At 42.8% G+C, this 27922-nt stretch overlaps 1 long non-coding RNA gene across 1 annotated transcript in view; it reads right to left on the bottom strand.

Moving 5' to 3' along the window:
* LOC307220591 overlaps window positions 1-14995 on the bottom strand; it is a 360378-nt gene extending 345383 nt beyond the window's left edge. Inside the window, exon 1 of the long non-coding RNA XR_013840961.1 lies at window positions 14955-14995. This is a non-coding gene — a long non-coding RNA (uncharacterized lncRNA). The remainder of the gene's footprint in view (window positions 1-14954) is intronic.
* Between the last annotated feature and the right edge of the window lie 12927 nt (window positions 14996-27922).

Below are 27922 nucleotides of genomic sequence, written 5' to 3'. Positions count from 1 at the left end.
TTCTGCGCAAGAAGGGTGTGGGCAGCGGAGGACCCTTACTCTCCCCGCTGGTCCCCGGCGAGGAGTCATGGGACCGCCTTGCCGATTCCCCCATCTGCCCCCCTTCTCCACTGGTGCTACGCTGATTCCCTTCCCCAGAAGATGGGCTGCCTCTCCCCATCCCAGGACACTCTCTGGAATCCCCCTGGAGCCCGCTCTCTCCCTCCGGCCCTGATGGCAGTTCCCTGACAGAAACCCTGGGGAATTGCTGCCAGTCAGCGTATACAATACTGAGCTAGATGGACCAGTGGTCTGACTCTGCATAAGGCAGCTTTCTATATTCCTAATGCAGTTCCTTTCCCCCGGGCAAATCAGCACGAGAAGCCACCTTTTCCATTTAGGCCAGTATTGTCTATTCTGACTGGCAGTGGGTTTCTAAGGTTTCAAGAAGAGTTCCTATCCATCACCTGTTACCTGATCTTTTCCTCAAGGGATTAGAAGCTGGTACCTGTGTGTGCTCTAGACCGAGGGGTGGGCTTTAGGTAGAGTTGCCATATTTGAAAAAGTGAAAATCAGGACACAAAAGTTGTTGATTGCCAACATCTTCATGGATTGCCATACATGCGGATTTTCCCGGACAATTTACACCCAGACACTGTTTAGGACTGCCAAATTCTGGGAGATTCAGGACGTATGGCAAGCCTACTTTAGGCCCAGGGGCCAAATGTGCCACTCTGGGCCTTTGTACCCCACCCTCAGGACCTTCCCTGGATCACACCCAATGGGTCCTGTTCCGTGTCCCACCTGCTCGTTTTTGCCTGGCTGGAAAGTGCCCTTCACCTGTTATAATGCAACTTGGTGGAGAGGGGTGCATGGCTATGTAGAAACCTCCTGCTTTTGCATGGCTGCAGTATGGCCTACAGGTAAGAACCATGCAGAGTGCCCTGTTCACCTTTGCCTCTGAATCCGCACACGACCAGCATTTGGCTCCAGTAAAGTTCCCTGTGAAGGAAATGCAGCTTTTGGGCTAAATATGGTTCACCACAAGCCCAGACTCTATCTGGTCCCTCCTGTTCCTTCTGTTAAAGAGAACTGCCCCCTTGAGGCCAAGCACTGGCACCTGTGTGAAGAACAGACCACTCCCTCACTGGCCGGCTTGACCCAGTAGCTAGCATTATTGGGATATTTTTGGTGGGCATAGCAAAAGATGTGTGGCTCCAGGGTTAAGGGGACCCTGGACTAAGTGCCCTCTGGTGAGCTCCCTCCTCCATCACTGGAGGCTTAACTGGAAGCAGGGCCTGAAGCTAGGTCCAGGAGCCACCATTTAAATTCCCCTTAATGCCCCCAATATAGGATAACTCCAGGGCATTGTGGGAAATTTAGGGCAAGGGCCATAGCTCAGTGGCAGAGCATCTGCACTGCATGCAGAAAGTCCCAGATTCCATCTAGGTAGGACTTGATGAAGATGAGTTTGGATTTGATATCCCGCTTTATCACTACCCGAAGGAGTCTCAAAGCAGCTAACATTCTCCGTTCCCTTCCTCCCCCACAACAAACACTCTGTGAGGTGTGTGAGGCTGAGAGACTTCAGAGAAGTGTGACTAGCCCAAGGTCACCCAGCAGCTGCATGTGGAGGAGCCAAGACGCGAACCTGGTTCACCAGATTACGAGACTACCGCTCTTAACCACTACACCACACTGGCTCACTTGGGGCTGAAGTGTTCAGGATTGTGTTATGGGTTCTAAGTGTCAGCCTTGTTTGTATCTGCGTCTTGGGTTTTCAGGCGATTATTTCCCTATTTCATATTTATGCAATTATCATAATAATTAACATCCTATGCCCTTTTAAAATGTGGCTCTTTCTTTGGGGGGGGGTGTTACTGGGTTGTTGTTTTTATTTTGATTTTATAGATGATAGATAGATAGATGATAGATAGATAGGTGATAGGTGACCGACTCTTCGTGACACCATGGACCAGAGCATGCCAGGCACTTCTGTCTTCCACTGCCTCCCGCAGTTTGGTCAGACTCATGCCGGTAACTTCGAGAACACTGTCCCACCATCTCATTCTCTGCCATCCCCTTCTCCTTGTGCCCTCCATCTTTCCCAACATCAGGGTCTTTTCCAGGGAGTCTTCTCTTCTCATGAGATGGCCAAAGTATAGGAGCCTCAGTTTCACGATCTGTCGCTTCCAGTGAGAGATAGGTGATAGATAGATAGATAGATAAAGGGTTTTATATTGATCTTTTATGTGAACCGCCCTCAGATCTCTGGGTATAGGGTGGTAGATAAATTCTAATGATGATGATGTTGATGGTGATGATGCAAGGAACCATAATGAACAATGTGGCCATTTGCACTCACCAAACTTCACCATTCTCTTGGCTTTGCCAGCTACAAAAGCATCAACCCCTCAACTTGCTTAAGCAAAGCCGTAACAAATTTTGTGACAGTTTATCGGTTTCCATAACATCAATTACGTCCACAGCAACAGCACCTGAAAATCTATGCAGAGAATAAACTACTGTACAAACTCAATTCCGTCATTAAAACCTGTTGATCTGAATGCAGCAAAGCTTCTGGAACTGTCTGGTCCCAGCTTGGGGAAGGGGCATTGCTCAGTCATAGAGCATCTCTTTGCCTGTAGAAATACCTGAGTTTAATCCCTGACATGTCAATAGGGTTGTCTGAAATCCAGGATAGTCACTGCCAGTCAAAGTAGGCTATGCTGAGCTAGCTAGACCAATGGTCTGACTTGCTACTTTCTGTGTTTCTTATTTGCATTAAAGCCACAAACTGTGAAGTCCTCCAAACATGGATGCATAGCTATGCTTTGGTGGTTGAAACCCCACACCCAATGAACCTGATGCCTTTACAGTTACCGTACAAAAGCGACATTGACACCTTTATGGATTTGAATGACCACTCTCGAATTTCTTCTTTGGTGACTGGAGCTCCAGAAGGCACAACTTTAAAAAAAAAAAAAAAAAAAATCATTATTTTTGTCCAAGTTGAGGTAAGTTGAGTTGAGTTGGCGGCTAGAATTGGGGGCAGCGTGGCAGCGGGGGGGGGGGGGGGGGGGGGCTTGCTTTGGGACACAATCGCTGCATTATATGAAACAGCAGTCAAGTGGACCAGACAGGTGCTCACTGCTTGTTTTATTGCGGTCGCTGGGCAGCACGTCTAAGGTTTGCTAGATGTTAAAAAATAAAGTGGAAAAAAACCCAACCAACTCATGGTGGATGTAATTTTACCATGCTGAGGAAACATGTATTTATGACGCAGTCTCCTAATATAAACGCTTGGATAGTGCTGCTAAATGAAGAGAGATTGAATGTTTTCCCCTGATTGCCATATTTTCTGCCCCACTTAATTTCATTCTGGGTCCCGCCGATGACTGCAGGGGGAAAAAGAGTATTCTGCCTCCCCCTCCCCCCCCAAACGAGCAAAGCTTTTCTTGCACGGCTACAGCTGCAGCTAGACTATCTGCAGGCCGACATACAGGACTGATGTACAGCACTGAGACAGCCTTTCATCCTTCACTCTATGTGGCTTTCCCTGCTTGTATGTATTTGTCTCTGTATATGTTGGCAATCTCTTGGAATACTGACTCTGCTGACTGGTATGTGGAACCTTGAAGAAAGTCATTGTTTTTGCTGTAATTCTGACTCCCATCTGGGAGAGCTGGAAACTCGGCTTTCGGTTACCAAAAAACTGTAGCAATATCAAGCAACCTAGCAACTGAGGCTTTTAAATGAATAAAACAGATATGTATGTTACCTAATAGCTTGAGTCTCAAAAGCCATTAAATTTACATCATACTTTATCACATTACAAATTGTAATAGTCCAGAATCACTGTTTTGCAAGAAGCCACAGACTTGGATTAAATACATCTAACCTTTGTTAGTTTTCTGTCGTTTTAAAAAAGAAAAAAAAATGTATAGATTAATATTGCAGCTGCAGCAATAAAGAATTTTTAAAGAAATCTGTTGGGGTTTTTTCTTGCTGTCCTTTTCAGAGAATGATTCACAATCCAGCTCAGCCTTGATATCTGAAATTAAACCAATTTAATCCTAATTTAGCCTAGTTCATGCCTGATCATCTCTCCTAGAATGATTATTGATACTGCGGTTTTCTAAAAGGTGCCAGGCAGCAGGCTACCACAGCTCAAATTTAGGGTGATAAAACTTGTGGAAGGGCTATAGCTTGGTGGCAGAGCAACTGAAGTTTTATCCCTGGCATCTCCCTTGCCTGAAAGCTTGGTTTCACAACAAAATACAGTGGTACCTCGGGTTAAGGACTTAATTCATTCCGGAGGTCCGTACTTAACCTGAAACTGTTCTTAACCTGAAGCACCACTTTAGCTAATGGGGCCTCCTGATGCTGCTGTGCCGCTGGAGCATGATTTCTGTTCTCATCCTGAAGCAAAGTTCTTAACCTGAAGCACTATTTCTGGGTTAGCGGAGTCTGTAACCTGAAGTGTATGTAACCCGAGGTACCACTGTACCCTATCGGCACTTGCTGCACACATGAATATCACAACTGCTTCATTAGATTCCCCTCATGTTCATAGCAGTAGATAAAGTGATTGTTCTTTGCAGGTATGAGAACATTAAGGAAATTTGCTACCTAGTCGTGAAACTTAAACCACTTTCTCCATCTGGAATGATTTCTGACCATTTCCCTTTTCAACCAGAAGGCAGCTTCACCCCAATCAGAGACCAGCCCTCTCAGACTACTCAATTCAGCCCTGAGGCCTGGTTTGCAAATGCATACACATGCCTAGGTTTTTCAGCACCTCATTACTTCATGGGGGCTTGCAGCTGAAAATCTGAACTCCCCTCCACTGAAAAGTATTGCAAGTGAGGTTGCATAAAGCAATGTGGAAGTTCTCTTTGGAGGGTTTAATTTGAGAACGTAGAAAGGTCCCTATAGGATCAGAGCAGAGGACCTGCATCACAGTGGTCAAACAGATGTCTATGGGAAGTCCCCAGTCAGTGTCTGTGGCCACAGACCTTTGAGTCCAGACCCAATTCAGGTTATTCTTCAGTTACCATTTGCAAACATTTTAAAGAGACGCAGAAGTGCTTATGTCCTTTTGCTCTAAGGTTGCAGTTCAAAGGACCTGTCACAAGATATCGTCCATTTTGTTTGTCATTGTCTTTTCAACAATGCCAGGCCTTTCAACAATTTCACCACGATCAACGAACTTCGGCTGTGCAAAAGTGAGCACTTGAAAAAAGATTCATGCTTTCCATTAAAGGCTATTTTAAATATTGCAATTGTGCTTTACCAGGCAGTCATAATAAATTGTGGCAGCTTCCCTAGTTTGGTTTCTAGTCCACTGAGCCTTTTCAATCTGCCAGTATAGTCCAGTCCCAAAGGATTTCTTTCAAGCTACAATCACTGCGCAAGACAGTTTCCCCTTCTTATTCCATTAATATTGGTAATAACCGTTCATGAATTTTAATATAAGAATAATGAAATTTAGGAGAAGGGAAAAAAACACTTCATACTCATTCATTGTTTTCCTGAGTGCAGAGCAAAGGAAAAACAACAACAAAAATTGAACAGCTGCCCTTTCTCTTTCTACTGCTCTTTTTTCTTTTGGTTTTTCTGAGATGGCTAAACTAGGCATGACTCAAAAGGTTTCCCCCCCATTACCTTTGATTTCAAAACTTAGAGCTAAACATTCATCAGCCTCCAATTATTAATAAAACTATATTTATTTTACTTTTTATTTATGAAACAATGATAGCACCACGCATCTTTCAGTTTGTACATCAGTTGCTAGAGATGGGGATTACAATCAGATGGTCCATAGGAGGCATGAGTACTGATAGTGATCCCCACCCAGTTTGTGATGTTTCAGAAAGATCTGCAATGGCAGAGGAGGCAGAAAATACTTCAGAATACTACAATGTACCCTATGAATTTCACATTCTCTCCTAATGTGCCAGAGGACCCCTATTGTGTTCATTTTTATTCACAGAATTCATAAAATCAGACCAACTACCTACAAAATTATCTTTTTTTGATTGCCTGCTGGGTATCTGAAGCTTTTGGATCAGCTTCTCCACTAATGTCAGATACCTTACCTTATGCTATCAATAATAAGCTGTCACTCCTTTATGTCCCACCAAGGCTTTGCTAGGGTGAGGCATGCTACTATTAGAAGATGCTCCCCAGAACATTGCTTTACACTTCTCTGTTCTTGCCTGGATAAACAGACAGCAGGGCCTTTTTGGGGGGTGAGAATGGAGGTGTGGAAGTTCTGTCCAAGGGCTGACGTAACATCCTATGCATTTCATCAAAAGCACAATTCCAAGAACTTCCAGCCCTTGGTCAGGACAGCCACATGGGGTCCTGAAAGCCATCTGCATTGGCTCCCAGTACGTTTCCGAGCACAATTCAAAGTGTTGGTGCTGACTTTTAAAGCCCTAAACAGCCTCGGTCCTGTATACCTGAAGGAGCATCTCCACCCCCATCGTCCAGCCCAGACACTGAGGTCCAGTGCCAAGGGCCTTCTGGCAGTTGCCTCATTGCAAGAAGTGAGGCTACAGGGAACCAGACAGAGGGCCTTCTCGGTAGTGGCACCTGCCCTGAGGACCGCCCTCCCAGCAGATGTCAAGGAAATAAGCAGCTATCCTATTTTTAAAAAACATCTGAAGGCAGCCCTGTTTAGGGACGTTTTTAATATTTAATGCTGTATTGTTTTTAACACTCGATTGGGAGCTGCCCAGAGTGGCTGGGGAAACTCAGCCAGATGGGCGGGGTATAAATAATAAATTATTATTATTATTATTATTATTATTATTATTATTATTATTATAAATTCTGACCTTGGCACATCCCTCCCAGCCTTGGACATAACACTTCTGTCTTTTCAGGATTCAGCTTCAATTTGTAGATCCACATCCAATCCACCATTGCCTCCAAGCTGCAGCGTAGCACTCCAACCTCCTTCTCTAGTTGCTAACAGTGGTTTCAGGGGGACAAGATGGAATCCTACCAACTCCCATGGACCAAAAATGCCCCGCGTAACTTTCTGGAAATGGCCCTGAAGGTAGGAGCCAAACCACTGAGGTTCAGAGTCCCTAACATTCACTTCCCCGAAGAGCTGCAGAAGGATTCTGTGGTCAAACGTACTGAAAGATGCCGAGAGGTCAAGGAGAGAGAGAGAGCAGGGTTACACTCCACCCTCGATACTTTTCAGGACAAATGTTATCAACCAGGGTGACCAAGCCAATTTCAGTGCCATGACTGGAACCGAAGTCAGAGTGAAGTGGATCCAGAAAATCAGTTTCCTCCAAAACTGGGCTGCCACCATCTTCTGAAGCACCTTTCAAAATAAAGGGGGTAGTTGACAGCAGGTGATAGTTATTTAACATATCTGGGTCCAGGGAGGCCCTCTTAATTACAGTGATGCAGCAATCAAACTCTCAAACTAGAATGTTAACCAAAAATGTCATAGCTGGTTCCTTAAAACTCCTTTAGCTTGGCTGTGTATATTCTGCAACTGCTATTCCCCAGTGCACTTAATGTATTTCGACAGGTACTGTATGGACATAAAATAGAAGGTGTTTAGATTGGTGCGTGCAATTGAGGAACACTGCAATTGATAGGAATCAGACAAGGGTTGCCTAGCCTTTTATTCTGCTCCTTCAAATTGCCAGCTATTTCCCCATATATTTTTATTGCTTGTTCAGCAATAAAACCAGCTGTCTGGTGTCCTTTGCCTGCCTCTTTGAAGTATCATTTAACTTTTGATCTCGCGTTAAAGTAATAATTAAGTTAAATTGAAAAACACGGTAAGATTTGCACCTATTAAGCAACAGCCAAATGTTCTGGTGATATTTCGGGGCAGTTTAGGGCAAAGGTAGCTGCTATTAAAAAAAAGCAATATGAAAATATGGGGCCCTTTTTATTAAGCACCTTCCAAGGACAGACATTGGCCCAACTTCCAAAGGGATCCTAGTTTATGTAAGTTAAGGAATTGAAGCAGATGTGTGATTCTGTGATTTCTAATTATGATTTTAAAGTGTCTCTAGCCAACGGTTACCCTGCAGCTGTAACTCTAAAAGGGATGACCAAAGATAAAATCTTTGCAAGGCAGGTTTTCTAATAAATAGATTAGTTACAATCATTTGGAATGATGAACTTAATTATCCAAGGCGGGAATGGAGCCATCCATAAAAAGATGGATGCCGAAACAGAGTTGGCTCAAGTAACCGTCACCCACCTGGGGAGATGGAGAGATAACTGAGATAGAAAGAGGCTGTGAGAACATATACAATAATTAAAAAACCCCAGATCTGTTCCATTGCCAGGGACACTGGTCCAAATGATGACAAGGCCCAGTTGGAGTGATAGCATGTAGCTAGAATGGAGCAGGGAGGCATACAGAGAAAGCCTTTGGGCTTCCTGCAGTTACGTCTAAGGGAGTGTGTAATTTCACAAAATTGCACACACTTTGCTAGGAATGGGGAGAACTTCACTCGGTTTGTATTTTAATGTGACTCTACTTAATTTGTGCTTCCCGAACCAAGAAGCAAACCCAAGTGCAGTTGTGCTTCACAATTTGCACTCCACCGAATTTTGCCATGAAGTTTGCCAACAACAACAAAAGTGAGCACAAAATGTGCATATTAGTAAAACACACAGAATGCATTATATTAATGGCAAATGCTCGCCAAAATATTACCAGAACTGCACGTGAAAATGTACGTGCTTATCATTTTTGTGATAAATGTTGTTTTTTTAAAAAAGAAACAAAATCTCAAAACTGATGCAGAAATGAGGCCACCTGATTTTAAGTTTGAAAAGAATGAGAAACAAAGAAAAACTTAAATTGACAGATGCATCCACCCCTACTCCCATTCCTCCTCCATTTTTGCTAAACCAAAACCTTACATTAGCTAAAAGGACCATTAGAAAAAGATAAAAGAGGCAATTCTCCAACCAATGTTTACAAAAATGCATATATTTGATGCAAGTGTGGCTTGAAAAAGGAATATATTGTTGAAAATAACATACAAAAATGCATTATTTTGGGAGACGTGTGTACGTTAGTCAAAACTAATAATAAGTGTTGGAAATGTAATGAGACTGAAGGCACTTTCTACCACCTTTGGTGGACCTGCCCAAAGGTTAAAGCTTTCTGGGAAATGATCTATAATGAAATTAAGAAGGTCCTTAAGTGGACTTTTCCTAAGAAACCAGAGGCTTTCCTTTTGGGCATGGTGGGCCAAGTGGTGTCAAGGAAGGATAGGATTTTCTTTATGTATGCCACTACAGCAGCAAGAATTCTACTGGCAAAGTATTGGAAGACGCAAGAACTACCTACTCTGGAAGAATGGCAAACAAAGGTGATTGACTTTATGGGACTGGCCGAGATGACAGGCAGAATCCGGGACCAGGGGAAAGAGACAGTGGAAGAGGACTGGAAGAAATTCAAAATATATCTTAAAAATAATTGCAAAATTGAGGAATGTTAAGATGTCAGGGGGTAAGAAGTAAAGAATTGCAGCAGTAAACAAAAAAACTTAGAAATTTTTATGAAAGGGAATTAAGACAATGGACCTAAGGGTTGCTAAAGAATTATTAAACAAGGATGCAGGGATGGGGAGGTATGGGGAAGTCAAAGAAAGAAGGGTATGAACTGATGAGCTTGAAGATATACTGTTCTATACTGTTTTTATTATTTGTGTGGAAAATTAATAAAAATTATTATAAAAAAAAAAAACTGCCCATAAAAATGTGTATTGAGAGAAATTCATGCTGAAACGCTGCAGAATTTTCACGGGCACGTTTTTTGAAATGCGGAGAACTGAATTTAAAGTTGGCAAAATGACAAACAGAAAGAATAGACATTGACAGACCTTTCCATCCCTTGTGTGCATGTACATAATACCATCCGACATTTGGCAGACCAGCTGGGTGGCTGCTGGGACGTAGGGTAGAGGCCATAGATGGCGAAAAGCCAAATATGACAGCAGAAGCTGAGATGGTCACCTTTCAGATCAGTGACTCCCACTCCAAGTGGTATAATTGGCACCAGTGATGGCTGCCCCATAAATCTGTAAGATAAGTGCCGTGCTGCAAGCTTGGGTTACCCATCTATAAGCAAGAGACTCACACACAAGGATAATAAAAATGAAAGGGGGCATTAATATCAATGGAGTGGAGATAAAAGGCATGAGACAGTGGCAATGATGGGTAGTTTAATTAAAAGAGTCATATGGAGTAGGGGAAAAAACACCAGACAGTAAATGATATTAAGGCACTTTATAACTACCCAATTTAATAATCGGTTTACACAGCAAAATCCTTTACTTTTTCAAGAGTCATTAATTTCCACAGGTCAAGGCAATGGATGCACTTCATCAGGCCAAGCAGTTGGACTGTTTGCAAGCTGCTGACCTTTCTGATTAGAAAGATGGCATTTCGTTTCAGAAAGGAAAAGGGGGGAAAAGTTGGGTGGTGATTCCCCAAATCTGAGTAGAGAGCAGCATCAAGGACCTGGCAGGTCAGAGGAAAAAGTTCCAAGCAAGTGTGAGCAGGAAAGGCCTTTGTGAGTCACCCAGGTTGCTCAAAGGCTTGCAGGGCTTCCTGGAGGCTAAGGCCAGTGAAGCCAGGACAACCACAGCAGTACCAGAACTGCTTCATTCCAGGTGCAACAGCTGCAGGGTGCCTCCTGAGCTTCACAGAAGATGACAGAGTGTATCAGGAGGTTGGAGATCCTCAGGTCTGGGAGTCAAGGGCTCCCTTACCACTGTCCACTCCTTCCTAGGCCAAACCTCTGACCAGATTCGCTCCATTCTTGGCTGGAATGTATCACTGAACTGTGATAATGCCTCTTGCTTCTGAGATGAAGGATGGGAGTGGTGTGTGTGTGTGTGTGTGTGAACCACCAACTTCTTTGTGGCTCTGCACCCTCAACACTTGCACACAGCTCCCCACCCGCCACAGGCTGAAAGAGGTCCCCCACCCCATGAGCATATAAATAACATGACAAAAATAACGGCAGGAGAATGCAGCTACATTGTTGGTATGTGAAACAAGACTGAGCAGCTATGAGTTGAGAAGCTGGTCTTTTTACCTAGCTGAGGGCAGGCACGCCAACTCAAGGGGGCCAACGTGTCTTCAGCCCTCTCAGTCTTTGTTGGAAAGAGGTAAGACCCCTCATTGTTGAGGGGTCCTGGCACGCCTCACACATCATGCTTTGTGCATCGCAGCTTCAGTGGCCAGCTCCTCTAGACGACACAGTGTCACACACATGCAACACTTGTTGGGTCCCCTCAATCTTGGTGCCTCTTGTTAGAGTGCTTTCTGCAAGGCAAGGCAAGATAGATAAAGCAGAGTCCTTGAGACTCTAACAAGAACATGGCAAAGTTTGCCCACATCATCTAGGATGTCTATGAGTCTTGAACATTCTCTCAAGGAATCTGGACTGAGGAGAAGACAGAGCATGGAAAGTGTGGTCCTAATGCATGAGATCGATCAAGCTTCCGGGGTCTGCATGGCAAAGTGTGTTCTCCTTCATGGAGAGCACGTGTTGCAGTGGGGGCTAACAAGAAACCCACTGTTGCTAGGCGGGAAAAGAGTTTGGCCACCATTATCATTGAGCTTCCTGTAGCTGGAGAGATTTAAATGTTGCCATTTTGTGATTGACAGCCATAGCCTTTAAATACCCTGCACGCAGCATTGAGCTTCCTCTTTTCGCTACACGCATCAGATCATCTGCCCTCCCTCCCTATTTTCAGGTTGCTCGCTTGACCTTGCTATACCTGTCATGGGGTCATTTGCTTTTCGGGCAGGGGCCCGGTAGGAATTTTGCCCATTTGGCTGATTGGCTGGTGCCATTTGGTTTTTGCCTACTGCATAGCAAATCATCATAACTTGTAAGGTTGCAGTTAGGCATTGTTTTAGGAATTGGTTGGTGGAGGGGTATGGATTTCCATTAAAGGAACCCAGGGGCTCACCATGCTTTTGTCCAAACCCCTGTCAAGGGGCTAGGGCCATGCAAGAGCCCCTGGGAGCATTTGGGGAGAGGTGAGGCATGGTACCCGGTCCTGTCTCTCTCCCCAAAATGTTTTCCCTTTCTGACTTCATGGGCTTGCGAATGTCAGTCTGTCCCCGTGCAGGGTCAGATAGTTGCAACCAATGCCTAAGCAACCACTCACATTGCTTGTAATTTTAATAAAGCTGTGGCCAAAATTATGCCAAAAACCTTAAACTAAAAATCATGTGTCAATTGTGTTTTATTGGAGGGTGTCTTGGGGACCTCGACACACAATGGTGGGCAGAGACAGGGGGAAACGTGAAATATGCGTGAGGACGGAGGCGAAAATGGGAATGGCAACAGATGTGATTCTTACCTTAGTAGAATTGGCTACATTCCAGCAGGTAAAAGTCAGCGGCATCTCCAGAGACAGGGAGGGAGAGAGAAAACAGCACAGCTGCCTTATACTGAGATGCACCATTGACCTGTCTTTCTCAGCACTGTGTACACTGACTGGCAGCAGCTCTCCAGGATTTGAGGAAGGAGCTCTCTCCAAGTTGCAGCTGGAGGTGCCAGGGTTTGAACCCGGGACATTCTGGGTGCAAAGCCAATGCTCTACCTTTGAGCACAAATCATACCGCATCTCTTCACCAAGAGAAACACGAGGCAGTTCCAACCAGCCACAGAGTGGGGTCACTGATGAGCATGCCATGGGGAGCAGAGGCTTGGGGAGAGTCCAAGGGGCCAGAAATAGAGGTCTGGGGAGCCATAGTCAAATGTTGGAGGGGGCTTGAGGTTCCCTATCTTTGTTTTGTACAGCCATTTCAGAGCTACACAAGTTGTGCCTTGCCAGCCAAAACCATCTGAGCTAAATTGGGGCAACTGGCATGTGTGGACCTAAGTTGCCTAGCCATGTTAGGGGCTGCTCATATCCTGTTTCAGTTTATTCGTAGAAATATAATGGTGCTGCTGCTGCTGCTGCTGCTGCTGCTGCTGCTGCTGCTTCTAATGGATGCTACTAATGGCTGTGCCAATTAGTTACAGTTGACATGGAGTCACCATTAGCTTAGGATATAATTTACTCAAAGTTTTCTTTTTAAAAAACAACCATTCAAAACACTTGACTTCGTCCATATTCATTGAGTTAGCCTGATATCTCTCTTGTTTGCCATTAAATGAAATGGAAAAGAAAAAAAACCCTAACGAATAAATTTAAAAAGATCAATGAGCATGGAAGTTAAATGCTTCTCATTAATCTGCCAGGGAAGCAAGAATAAAATAATTATAGTTTAATTTTTCTTTCTTTCTTTGCATAGGTTTTATTAAACTTCATCCTGGCTTTCCAATAAGGGATTTCTGTTCAGCGATAGATGCTTTTGCTGGGCAGGGACAGGTCACAGCTCAGTGGCATAGCATATGCTTTGCATTCAGAAGGCTCCAGACTCAATCCCCAGTATCTTCTGGTAGTGCTGGGAAAGACCACTGTCTGAAAGACCTGGTGAGCCACTGCCAGCCTGTGTACTCATTGCTGAGCTAGATGGACCAATGGTATAAGGCAGCAAATTATGTTTCTACAGGATTTAGGTTTGATGAAACCCTAAGCTACTGAAGGTAATGGGGCCCTTTATATGTCCAGCTGTCCTTTATCAACATCAAATTGTCGCTGTTTTTATGTTGATTGTATGCTATATGGCAATTTACAGACCTAATAGGTATCTAAAGCCATTTGCACATAACAAAATATGTCTTTTATCAAAGTAATTGTTGAACTGAAATACAATTAAGAAGAAGTATATTAATAGTGAAATACAATTAAGAAGTAGTATATTATCAGTGATAGTGATATTTTAGGGAGCAGGCTAGCAGGTGGGGCGCATTACTTAAATCACAGGAGCCTACACAATACAAAACACTGTTGCTGTATGTAGGTTTTATTTTATTTGTTTTTTATCTTATATTTTGGAAATGTACATCTAGGTTTGTTTTTCCTTTAATTTTCTTTTGGGGGGGGGGCAAGAGAGTGGGGCCCTAAGCTATAGCTTGTTTAGCTTATACAGTGGTACCTCGGGTTAAGAACTTAATTCGTTCCAGAGGTCTGTTCTTAACCTGAAACTGTTCTTAACCTGAGGTACCACTTTAGCTAATGGGGCCTCCTCCTGCCGCTGCGCCGCTGGAGCACAATTTCTGTTCTCATCCTGAAGCAAAGTTCTTAACCCGGGGTACTATTTCTGGCTTAGGAGAGTCTGTAACCTGAAGCGTATGTAACCCAAGGTACCACTGTAGTTGTTTACTGCCGCTGTGCCATGCGATTTCTGTTCTCATCCTGAAGCAAAGTTCTTAACCCAAGGTACTATTTCTGGGTTTGCAGAGTCTGTAACCTGAAGCGTCTGTAACCCGAGGTACCACTGTATGTAAATCCGGCACTGTTCCTACAGCAATCTCCATGATCTCTGGCAGAAAATGTTTCTGCTGCTGCTGCTGCTGCTGTCTGCATCATTTATAGCTAGAGAGCAGCCCATCCAGTCATATCACTGCCTAGGTTCTGCTTGCAAGAATCTGACCACCCCTGGTTTGCACCCACTACCAAAAATTTGGGAGTGATTTCACTAAGGTTTTGTTTTGTTTTGTTTTGTTTTGTTTTGTTGCATCTGAGTCTCATCCTGGTTTTATCCATCCTGCACTACTAACAGCCCCACCCCTACAAAGAATGGCTCAGAGGAACAATGTGAAACCCAGTACTGCTGAACAGAGGAATTCAAAGTCTCAGAAGTCTGACACCAATATAATCATTATATTAAAGTCACTAAAGAGATTCAGATGTTTATTAATATGATTTACTGTAATGTTGTTTTCATTTAAAGGCAATTGTTTTTATTAGGGCAAATACTAATGCAGCATTCACACAGAATATGAAATTATCCTTCAACTAGCTGGAACACAAGGCTTAATTATAACCTATTGGAGATACAAGTGTGTGTGTGTGTGTGTGTGTGTGTGTGTGTGTGTGTGTGTTTGGTCTTTTCTTTTGGCATTTTAATTATGATTGTGTATTATACTTCTGTAGTGTTGCCATCCAGCAGGACAATAAAATATAATTAACACAATAAGGAACACAGAAACTAAAGATGGAAATACCTATTAGATCATGCAAGTTAGATCCCCAAGCCAGTAAAGAGGGTTGTTCCTTCCAGTAAATGTATCTAAATTAACATTTTTCCACAAACCAGCCACAACAGAGATCCACCAAAACTTTCAAGTTTGTTGCTTTTATCTTCAAAAGGACAGAATTCGGCTTTAAAGTTTTATTTAGTTTTGATTATTTTTTTTACATACAAAAGTATCTTTTCTCCTCCTCCTCCCCATAGGAAATAAGACAAAGTTCATTATCAGAGAATGGTGGAGAAAAACATCACAGATGGTTTTGAAAAATTGTAAATATTTAAAAATTAAGGACGACACACACTCCCTTCCATGCCACCCCCAATATAGCTATTGATAGCTGCATTGCAAAACTGGCTTATATTAGCCCCCATACTTGTTGGGTTCAGACTGTAATCCACAAAAGTAAACCAGAGTATTTGAAAATGAGCCGTTTGGGGTTGCAATTCATGTCCCAGCAAAAGCAAAGTACCCCTAGTTAAATAAGAACATAAGCAAGTAAGAAGAGCCCTTCTGGGTCTGGACAAAGGTCATCTGGTCCAGCACTCTGTTTTCATCAAATGCACACAAGAAGCCCACAAGCAAGAAATTTGCACGATAGCTTTCTCCCCAACTGCTGCCCGCAGCAACTGGTATTCAGAGGCAGGTAGAAAATAGCCACCATTGCTTGCCAGAAGTGGGGGTATCATTCCATCAAACAGAAATGCAACATTGACTCCCCTCCCCAATAATGGCGAGAAACATAGTGGGAGTGTATTGAACTAAGCTGTGCTCCAAGCAAACCCATTGGGATTTATGGACCTAGTTTCAACAGGTCTACTCTGAGTAGGACTCGCCTCTGTAAAGTGAAGAAGCTGAGATTCCCACTAGGAATAACGACACTTACTTTTACGCCTATGTACATCTAGGCGCAAAATATGGTCTGAAGCTCAACATCAAAAAAATGAAGATCATGGCCACTGGGCCCATCACCTCCTGGCAAATAGAAGGGGAAGAAATGGAGGCAGTGAGAGATTTTACTTTCTTGGCTCCATGATCACTGCAGATGGTGACAGCAGTCACGAAATTGAAAGACGGCTGCTTCTTGGGAGAAAAGCAATGACAAACCTAGACAGCATCTTAAAAAGCAGACACCTTGCCAACAAAGGTCCATATAGTTAAAGCTATGGTTTTCCCAGTAGTGATGTATGGAAGTGAGAGTTGGACCATAAAGAAGGCTGATCGCCAAAGAATTGATGCTTTTGAATTATGGTGCTGGAGGAGACTCTTGGGAGTCCCATGGACTGCAAGAAGATCAAACATCTCCATTCTGAAGGAAATCAGCTCTGAGTGCTCACTGGAAGGACAGATCATGAAGCTGAGGCTCCAGTACTTTGGCCACCTCATGAGAAGAGAAGACTCCCTGGAAAAGACCCTGATGTTGGGAAAGATAGAGGGCACAAGGAGAAGGGGACGACAGAGGACAAGATGGTTGGACAGTGTTCTCGAAGGTACCAGCTTGAGTTTTAATAAACTGTGGGAGGCAATGGAAGACAGGAGTGCTTGGTGTGCTCTGGTCCATGGGGTCACGAAGAGTCAGACACGACTAAACGACTAAACAACAACAACACCTAGGCTGCAGTGCTAACTTCAGTTACCCGAGAGGAAGTCCCTAATTTATTCAGTGGAATCTATTTCTTAGTAGACTTGGTTGGTATTACACCATTGGCAGTCATGGTTAGGATTACTTAGGAGCAGACCCACTGAATGCAATGGAGTTCCTTCTTTGGAAACAGGGGTTTCGCTGAATAGCTTGCGGCACTATTAACATATTCTATTAAAACTTGGAGAAAGATTTACGCCTAAAGACAAGCTAGTTTGCCCTCAGTTTGTGCTGTCTCCATAGGGTAGGGCATTATTTATTTGGTTCTGTTGTCGGGGTGCATTGTCCCCACATAATCCCCATGACCTCATGCAGTGGTACATTTTGTCCCTCTCCTTTCTTCATTGCGGAGTTCTTTTTTAATGCTATGAATCTGATTTATTCTTGGTTATTCCATGTGAGGGGAAGAGCGAGACTTTGTGACTACGGCTGCCTCTGATCTTGGATTCCACGCAATGTTTCCCTTTCTCTGTGCTGGTGGCAAACAACACATGCCGCAAGATGGATGAACAATAAGGATATAAGCAGCATATTCCACCCAACTGCAGAAAAATATTTTTCAACATGTGAAATCATGTTTAAGATCTAACTCTGCTAAAACCTAACAGATGAAACTAATTTCACAATTTTTGTGGGAACAGGGATTCTCCGTCAATATGTCTGCCACAACTCAAGCCCCTTGATTTTAGAGTTACACAATGGCCCTTTCTGTTGTTGTTGGGCTTTTTTTTAAAAAAAAATGTGGATACTATGTTTTGACAGAGACGAATTGTTGCTATATGCCAACCATGTGGGACCTTAAATAATGGATTGCCTTGAACAATAAACTTAATCCTTTGTTGGCTACCCTGTTTTGTCACTCAGGGAGAATTCATTTTATAAACTGTTCATTGAAAGAATGAGATGGGAAAGCTCGAATGTAATTATTTGTAAAATAGTAAAAATAAATACCCCGATCGTACTGGAAGCTATATGCATGCACAATATCACACATCCATCACAACTGTATTCCTCATTAGCTGCAGAATGATGTAGAATTCTCTCTGCCCAGTCAGTAATCTGCTGCTGTGTTTACATTGCCCAGTAAACAACTAGGGATGGGCAAATCTATCCATTTCAGTTTCGTTCAGTTTCATTTTCCCAAGTCTAAAATTTGGTTCATCTCATTTCTGTATACTTTCACATTTCATTTAATTTCATTTTTAAAAATGCCTGCATGAAAATACATTTTGATGTGCCCTTCTCCTAATATTTTTGGTATGTATATTCTCCTAATGAGTACAATTTTGTAGGCAATTTCCCCACAAGAAAATGTATCTTTTTTCTACGTACTTTTCACTGATATACACATGTTTACATGCACTTTTCACTAATACACACATTTTTTGCACTTTACTCGTTTGGAGAGCGCACTGAAAAATTCAGAAAAGTCTGGATTTCAAAGGAGGGTTGTGCTTCTGTTCATGTACTGGTTTGGGAAGCGTGAATTTGGCGTGTTCACATTAAGATGCAAGCTGAACAAATTCCTCCTGCAACTGAATTACAGAATCCTATTCTATAAGAAGTGAAGAATTGGAATCGGTCTCCCCTACCCATTGACCTCATTCTTCTGCCAATCCATTATAGCAGGGCTTCTACCTTTTTGACTTGTTGATCCATGCCACGGTGGGCTCCTTTGGGACAAAGGTAAGGATATAAAGGAGAGGAGGAGTTGTAGTAAGCCTATGGCCACCCAGATGTTATTGGACTACGATTCCCATCATCTGTGGCCATTGTCCAGGCCGATGGAAATTCAAGTCCAACAGCACCTGTAGACAGCTACAGGTTCTGCATTCTTGATGTAGCTCAGAATTATCCACACTGACTATCAGCAGCTTTTAGGCAGGAGTCATTTTTATCCATCCCTAGAGATGTCATAGGGACACGGGTGGCGCTGTGGGTTAAACCACAGAGCCTAGGACTTGCTGATCAGAAGGTCAGTGGTTTGAATCCCCGCGACGGGGTGAGCTCCCATTGCTTGGTCCCTGCTCCTGCCAACCTAACAGTTTGAAAGCACGTCAAAGTGCAAGTAGATAAATAGGTGACGCTCTGGCAGGAAGGTAAACAGCGTTTCCGTGCGCTGCTCTGGTTCGCCAGAAGCGGCTTAGTCATGCTGGCCACATGACCTGGAAGCTGTACGCCGGCTCCCTCAGCCAATAAAGCGAGATGAGTGCCGCAACCCCAGAGTCGGCCACGACTGGACCTCACAGTCAGGGGTCCCTTTACCTTTACCTTTAGAGATATCATGGATTGAACCTGAAACCTTCAGCATGCCACAGCCCATCCTCTAATTCAGGGTCTGCACGTAACTCAGGTGTAATGGTTGCAAGGGGTTACTTGTGCGTAAGTTGCCTTCAGTTTTGGTTAGGTTGCCTGGGCCAACCGTGCCTCAGCTGACAGCCCACACTCCGTGGCCGGTCAGTCACTTGCAGAATCCGTCAGTGGGCGTTTCTTGAACCTCTTCCAGCATGAGAGCTGTTTGACACCAAGTCTCCTCCTACTTTCCCTGCGCGGGACTCGTCTGCGCAAGTAAGGCGGGGGCAGAGGCGTGTCCACGCTCTCCCCACTGGTCTCGGGTGAAGGGTCTTGGAGATCTCTCTCCGAATCCTCCATCTCCCTCCCTTCTCTACCGGTGTTACGCTGAATTCCTTCCCCGCTGCTGGTCCCCTCTCCTGCATCGCTTTGGAGCCTTGCCTCCTCCTCTCGCTCCGATGTCAGTTCCCTGACATCAGGCTGGTGCATTAAATCTTTCCCTCCCCTGCCCTCCCTCAGGTCTAGAAGAGTCTAGAAAACCACAGTGACTGACTGCTAGGAAAGAGGGGGTGGGGAGGCAAGACAGGGATTAATGAAATGTAGAGATCAGTATTTCTCCAGGAATATGTTTTATGCAATTAAGCCTCTAATTTTGATTAGGCAGGATACATTTCCGTTTGAAAAGGACACCACCACAGCCATCAAGTCCAGTTCACCATGATAATGCAACACTAACCATTAGCTTACTGCTTAATGTATTAAATCTCATTTTTGCTTCAATGCCTCTTCTGATGATTCCTTGATGAATCCCCTAGGTAAATTATTTCATTGCCTCATTGACCTTGCTCTTGGAAACAGCCTTTTCTTTTAGGGGGGAAAAAGCAAGACGTTACTATGTGCCTCACTCAGATAATTCAACTTCTGAATCTTCCTCTTGCTTATTATTTAATGCATTTTTATTAAAATTTTGATTAACAGCCATATTGCATTTCTGCTGCTCATTTCCTACATATTACTATCAAGAATATGAACAGTGGAATCATATATATGGATATATGTTCCTCAGTGGCCCATGGGGTTTCCTCCCCGTAAGAGCATTTAGGATTGCAGACATACAACACAATCCTAACAACTTTGACTCGGGAGTAAGTCCTATCAAATTCAATGGGATTTATTCCCAGGTTGGGATGGAAGGATCGGTCAGTTTTAGTTCTTTCAGGTTCTCATTTTTCCAGGACTTTGTGATATCTTTTTAAAAAAAAATCCTTATGAAAATTCACAAGCATTTCAGTGTGAATTTTTCCTAAGTAACACAAATTTATATGCCGTTTTGTACACATTTTTGTTAGTAACGTAACACTTTTGTAAGCCATGTACACATTTTTTACCAAGCAGTGTCTCCTAATATAATGCATTTCTATATATTTTTTACATTTTTTATTTGTATTTTCATTAATCTCTTCATTTTTATGCACACTTTCCCCATATATATATATATATGCACATGTTTACTTGGAAATACATTCCTCAGTGCCCCATGGGATTACCCCCATGGTAATATATATTGGTTGAATAACAGCATCACAAAATTCAAATAAGTGCAAATTTCAAAGAATACTTGTGTTTCAATCCACGTATTGTTTGGGAAAGTGCAAAATTCATAGTTTCAGCTTTAAATGGACATAGAATCAAGTCCTGAACCTGGTCTGGCTCTTTGTCCAGCTCCTTAACTGGAGATTCTGCAGCCTCTGATTCTGGGAAGAATGCAATGTTGCGCTTTTACAATAGTTCTGTCACTACAAGCATTTCTGCTTGGCAGACAAATCTCCCCTCTCCTCTCCCTACACACATCTCTGGAGGTTTTCCTGAGCCCCCAGAGTCATATTTTCGGGGGGGGAGGAGAGGGGGCTTTTGATTAGCTGGTCAAAAGGGATGGCAGTATAAGACAGCTTCCTATATTCCTATTTTTTTTAAAAAAATAATATTTATTACTTTTAAAGCTTACAAAAAAGAAAAGGAAGAAAGAAGACAAAGGGAGAAAAAAGAACAAAAAAGAGAAAAAAACAATACAATACATAAACAATACAAAACACAACCTTAACACATTAAACTAACACAATAAACTAAACCAAACCAAACAAAAACAATTTAAAAAACATACATCATACCTTTTCCATATTCTATCTTTCATTCCCTTGTATCATTGACCTCTTCTCACCTCCCTCTTTGTATTCCACTTCCATTAATTGTTTCAGCAATTCCTTTCCATCTTTCTCTATTTTCTATCATATAAATGTCTTAACATATTTTTAATCTTATTTCCATTAAAATTAGTATACTTATTTAAGCTTAACTCCTTGTAGCATTTCAGCTAAAACCATATAATTTCCTTCCAACATTTTTCTATCACTCATTAATTTTACAATATTTCTATATATAGACTTTAAATTTCCAATCTTCTTCCACCATCTCCTCTCCCCAGTCTCAGACTCTACCAGCCACTTCCGTCAACTCCATACAGTCCATCAACCTGGAGATCTTATGTCCGAGGCTCTTAACTCTTTTCCACGTCCCTTCTGCAGGTCTTCTTCATATTCTCTGATGCTATAGAGCAGATCTCAGGGAAACTCCAATCCAACGATACTTTTATTCCTTCTCGACAGGTCAGCCAGATTTCCATAATTAAAACTAGGATCCATAAAGTATTTCCGGGCATGTTTCAAAATTCCTCCAAATCCAAAGGCCCCCAGAACTCCAATCTCCTCCTGACCCAAGTCCATATTCCAAAAGTCAGTTAATCCCTGCATAGAGGGATCTTTCCAACTTTCCTTTTCTAGTCCAGGCCAGGCTCCGATCTTCAAAATCTGACTTTTTCTAGTCTCAATCATAAAGGGCCTCAACTTGTAATCCTCAATTTGCCTCTGTAAGGCTAAGGCTCCCCCTTGTATTACTTTAGGTTTGACAACAGCAACTTTCTCCTTCTCCTTTTCAGCAATTTGTCCTGTTGAAATAGATTCCTGTGCCAAATCCTGAATAATTTCTGTATTGGTGCTCACTTTTGGTAGTCATAGCATCCATCTTTTTATGAAGCTGTTCCAACAAGTGGCTTATCTTAGAAAATGCAGTCCATAAGGCTTCTCCTGTCGACATTCTTGAATATCCAAGGTCAATTTCTAGTTCTCACAGTTCTTATCAAGCAGCTAGAGATTTCCCAGCTCCACTCTTGTACCAGTTTCAAAAGCTTCCTCTAGAGGGGAACAGTCTCCACTTGTATCAATCTTTTCCAACACAGATCAAAAAGTAAAGATAGTTTCAATTTTCAGATACTTTTCCTCCCTTTTAAACGCAGAAGCGGACAATGGAAACAATATATTTCTCTTATTTAACTGACTGTCAACATCCGTTCTCTTCGCTGTCAATGAACTCTCCCGAAACGTCAGTCACTGGGAGCCCGTTCCCAGGTTCAGAGCTGTGGTAATTTAATTTTAATCACTCTCTCCTGCAGGATACACAGTCCAAAATTTCCCCCCTTTTCTCCTGCTTCCAAGGGGGGTCTAATAATTTCAATCGATGGAAGTTTAATCCTTTACATAAGGCTTTCCAAGACCTTAACTTGTAAGTTCTTTGCTTCAGTCTATTTACAAAAGGGGAAGGCGGACTTTCTGTTTTGAACCTTCCCCATTCGATGCCAAATTAAGATATTTAAAGATCCAATTTTCCGTTTTACTCACGGGTTGTTGTTTAAAATCCAATTGTCCACAAGAAAAGGTCAGCGCTCTCCAGCAACAGCAATGCGGCTTCACTCCGTGAAAGGAGCAGTCGATTCAAAGCACCACGGCGCTCACCCCACGTCGCTCCGGATCCCCAAAACAGGGTTTCCCCATGAGTAGGGGAGGCGCAAAAGGTGCCAGCCGAATCCCAGGTTCACAAGCTTCTTCCGCCTGTGATTTCAATGGGTCTCCGCCTTCGCCGTGGCGGTTCAGACCCAACTTTCCACGGAGCAAGTTCCTCCCGATCGGAGGAGCTCTGCCATTGCCGGGGGCGCCAACCCGGAAGTGCAGCTTCCTATATTCCTAAATGCCACTGAAAGTCTTAGGGAACAGGGCTGGGAATGTCAGGCGGTGCCTAATAGAAAAAGCCTGACAAAAGTGCCTTGCGTTTTCCATAATCAGGGCACTGCCAGTGAGAGGACACTGTTCATCTTATCTACCCATATCACTTCAGAATGGGGGAGTACCCAAAGCTGGGCTGAAGATGTTAATAAGTGGACTTGTTGATATGGCAATAGCCAGTCCTACCTGGTCCTGGTTCATTTAGAGCAAGGCATGAGGAACCTGTGGCCCTCCAGAGGTTGTAGGACTACAACTCCCACCATCCCTGACCATTCTTCTTCCTCTTCCTCCTCCTATTATTTTAACATATTTATATTTATATCCTGCCTTTCTCACAGATTGGGATTCAATTAGCCGTGATGGCTGGGGCACATGGGAGTTGGAGTCCAGCAATATCTTGAAGGTCATGCATCCCTCTTTGTTTTAGGGTTGCAAGGCACATAGGCAAAACAAAACAGCAGAGAGCTTTGCTCTTTAAGTACTGGTGAGATTGTGATAACCTTGTTTGTCAGTCAATCCATCTCTTTATTATGGTCAATGACCAGTGTTAACCTCCAGGTACACAGTCCTGTCTACCAACGTATGGAAGCAATGGATGAAAACACTCTGGTACCTTCCAATCCAGCTTGTATTCTTCCAAGAGGTTAATGAAGGCTTTGTGGTATTTGGTGTTTAAAAAAATTAAAATATGCATCCTGCGGGAGAGGTGCAATAGTACCCTAAGAACTGTGCAGCAAGATTAAGCAGAGTGTTCCACCATCTTGGACATTTAATTGCCTTTTCCAAGACAAGCTGTCTGTATCCTAATAGAGGATCCGAAGAATGGGGCCGACATCCTGTCAGGTAGATTACCGGATTAAGAGTGTTTTTACTGACTTTCTGTATCTTCCCAAAGGGGCCCAAACAGCTTTCCTGGATAGGTAATAGAACATAGAGACTATCCGTTAAGGAAACAGAATGCTCCTTTTCCTATTCTTCATGCCTTTCCTTGTAACCATGGTTTCGAGCTAAGACGCCAGGTTCAGAAAAGGAGCTTGGGGACTCGTAAAGCCCACCTCCAAACAAGTGGTGAGTTTTACAAGCCTTCAAAATCCTTTTCCGGCTTGGATGAAAAAACTGTACTAGAGAACAATTCCTGGCTCTCCTCCATGAAGAGAAAATCATGGAAGATGGTTCTATCAAGGTTTAAAGGCCTGCTACTGTTTATATGAAAAAAAAAATGTTTTAAAAGCCACCCTAATTTATTCCATTTGTTCTGGATACCCTTAACTGTTACATCAATACAGTGGTACCTTGGGTTACATACACTTCAGGTTACAGACTCCGCTAACGCAGAAATAGTACCTCAGGTTAAGAACTTTGCTTCAGGATGAGAACAGAAATCGTGCTCTGGCAGCGCAGTGGTGGGGGAGGCCCCATTACCTAAAGTGGTGCTTCAGGTTAAGAACAGTTTCAGGTTAAGAACAGACCTCTGGAACGAATTAAGTACTTAACCCGAGGTACCACTGTAATGTTACTACTGGTGACATGCACGTTTCTTTAAACAAAGGAACTTGAGTCTTTGGTATGTATGTGCTGCGTACAGGTCTATTTGCAATGTGATCCTATGCATGTCTATTCAAAGCAGAAGTCCTGTTGACTGCGGCGAACAGGAGAAATACTGGACTATGTCTTTGGAGGTTAGGGGGCTCAGAATCTACCACTGGAAGACCTGTGCCCCTCTTTGCCCAACAGGGAAGCCTCCATTGTCAAGAGATCTGTGTAGAAGCACATGGCTGGAGTCAAAGGGGTGTTTCTCTGTAAACTAAGGCCATGTCATGAACATTTTCTGGCCATATGGAAAAACACATTTCTTTTTCTGACCTTTTTTTTTTTTTGCATTGCACCAACTTGTTTGCATTGCGCCGACTTGTTCTCACTTTTGGTTAACTTCATTTGCTCTCAGTGATGTCATCACTCAGCGATGTCATCACTGTGGCATCATCTTGTTTGCTTTGTGGCTAATCCAAGACTCAATTTGTCCTCGATGATGTAATCACATATTTATTCATTTAGAGGCCTCTACATATACTGCCCCCTCACAATATTTACCCAAGGGCTATTTACAACATAAAAAAAAAAAAGATACGGAAAAAGTTAAAAATCAACAAACAATTAACACAACTATTTATCAGTTAAAACTGTAGAGTGAAAGCTTCATTTCCTATGTTTAAAATTTAGCATGCTTCCAATCTTAAAATATATTTGGGTTGCATTCCCTAGGGAACCATCTTAATCATCTCTGGGGATTCCCTCCCACCCTTCCAGAGCAATTTTTTGGGGGTGCTGGGGCATAGAGTGGGAGGAGAGCAATGAGAAGTTCTGTTCCATGAGTGGAACAGATTTGTTTACCAATGCCAGAATTTCTGTGATATCAACCACATTTACATTTTATTTCCCCCTAACTTCGCTGTTAGGCACACCAACAAACTGTATGTGCCTGTGTTCGTGCATATACCACTCAGGATCAAACTTCATTCATACACTTGAAGAAGTGGACTGTAGCCCACAAAAGGTTGTGCCACAATAGATTTGTTAGTCCTTTGTTATCTTATTAATTGTTTTCAACTTGGCGATTTTTTTCCTGGTGAGTTTCCCTTCGCTTTCCATTCATCCCCACTGCAGGGAGACTGCGGCTTTAAGCTCTGCCTGCCTTTCTATTTAACTTTCACTTTTCATTATGGAAATCAAAACCAGGACAATTAGATACCTCCTGATTCTTATTTGTTTTAATATCATGAGAATGTCTGCAATGGCCCAAATAATAGTGGAAAATATTCAAAGCAGCAAGGCTGGAGTTTCTGGGAGGAAAACTTCAAAGGTAGCTTGCAAAGAGCAGAAGGAAATCTGAAACAATAATTCATTGCATTCGTGGGGTGTTCTTTTCATGCGGAATTCTGTTCTGAACATTGCATAAAAGAATGGTGGGAGTGGGTTGGAGCTGTGCTGGTTAGGGGGGTAACTTGGATTGTTTTCTAGTGTCATTTTAAAAAAAGCAATGGCTATTTTGGAGAGACTGAAGCTTTTCCTCCCTCTAGACCAAATTTTGCATGGACAGTGGACTCTCTAGTTAAGTATTGTTTTGGGTACGTAACTTTTGGGTTGCGAATGCGGCAAACCCAGAAGTGTATACTTCCAGGTTTCGCCGCACGCGTGAGCAGAAGCAGCACCTCTGCCTATGGACTTTTCGGGTTACGGACAGACCCCTGGAACGAATTTAATTTGTATCTGGAGAGTCCACTGTAGAAACCCAATCTGCAATTTTTTTGCAATCTGAATTCAGTTTTTGTTATATTCTTAATAAATGATATAGCTTAGGATTCGAAGACTTGGTGTTGTGTCACTTGTGCATGTAAGCAAATCCCCTCTCCTTTTTGCAGTGAAGCTAGACTATGAAATGTACGTAAACTGTAGATTTTGCTAGGATAAATTGGCACATAGTTGGGCTTTTTGTGATAAGGAAAGTGACAGGGAGAAGCATTGGAAGGAGGGATCACAATGGCTTGATGCAATGTCATGGGGCCTCCCCACAGATAAATCAGAATGAATGCTCAATAAATGGCCAGTATCATCTAATCTGCATGCAAGCAATGTTCAAACAAATCAGGACGAATTAATAAACAGGTTATCTACAAGTGACCTCAGATAATGGTGTCTGTCCTCACTCAGGCATGATTATGGATATAACTAAAGTCACATCTTCACTATACAGTTAAAGGACTTTTAACACTCCCGAAGAATCCTGTTAAGGGTGCTGGGAATTATAGCTCTGCTGTAATGAGCTACAGTTCCTGGAATTATTTGGGGGGAAGCCATCACTGTTAAAAAGTGGCATAAGAATGCTTTAAATGTGGGTGAGGCTGTAAGAGGCTGATTGTACACCAAAATCTGGACTAAACTCTGCCTAATTTAAGATTATCGGCGGTTATCCTGTGTATTTACACACACACACACATACATACATACATATATATACATATATAGATATATATATATGCACACACACCCCTTTGATATGGTGCTCATAAGAATTGGCCAGTTGAAACCATCCTTTTTTGTAAGGAAGTGCTGCTTTCTGAGAAGAGACAAAGCGAGGCCTTCAGGATTTCCCCCTTGGATCAGTCATGTTCCATAAATCTAAATGTGCACTCATATTAATCCAATAAAATCCACCCATCGTCATATCCTACTCCTTATACTTTGCAGTGAATACAAAATATAAACATTAGCATGCTAGCTTCTCATTTCATACTGTTTTCACACCAGTTTCATTACTTTAATTGAGAGGAAAATTGGCTCCCTCTAACACTAATGGGAGACATATGAGTAAACGGAGAAGAAATATACACTCAGTTTACTCAAGAATCTCTTCCTTAGACCCTAAGGAGTATGGCAATTAAATTACACAGAATAACTCTTTTGAGTAAAAATCCCCCCTTCTGCTCTCACCAATTATTTAAAACTTGTCGCCTGGAGGCAAAGAATTGGCTGGCAAATTCAAGTCAATAGGTAAAAATGTCTCAGTCTCTGCTCTGGCCTCAACACACGTGAGGCTGAGTCACTAAACTGACCTGCAACCCACACTTTCATGTAAATCAATCTCTATCTTGCTTGGTGAGTTTTACACAACTTGAACAGCAAACTGCTTGTAAATGCGGGCGATCAATTACCAGCAGTGGGCCGAACCTGACT

This window comes from Podarcis cretensis (genome assembly GCF_951804945.1).
Source record: "Podarcis cretensis genome assembly, chromosome: 7".
Classification (NCBI taxonomy): domain Eukaryota; kingdom Metazoa; phylum Chordata; class Lepidosauria; order Squamata; family Lacertidae; genus Podarcis; species Podarcis cretensis.
Note: the sequence above shows the minus strand (reverse complement) of the source record. Positions and strands in the feature narration are given on the sequence as shown.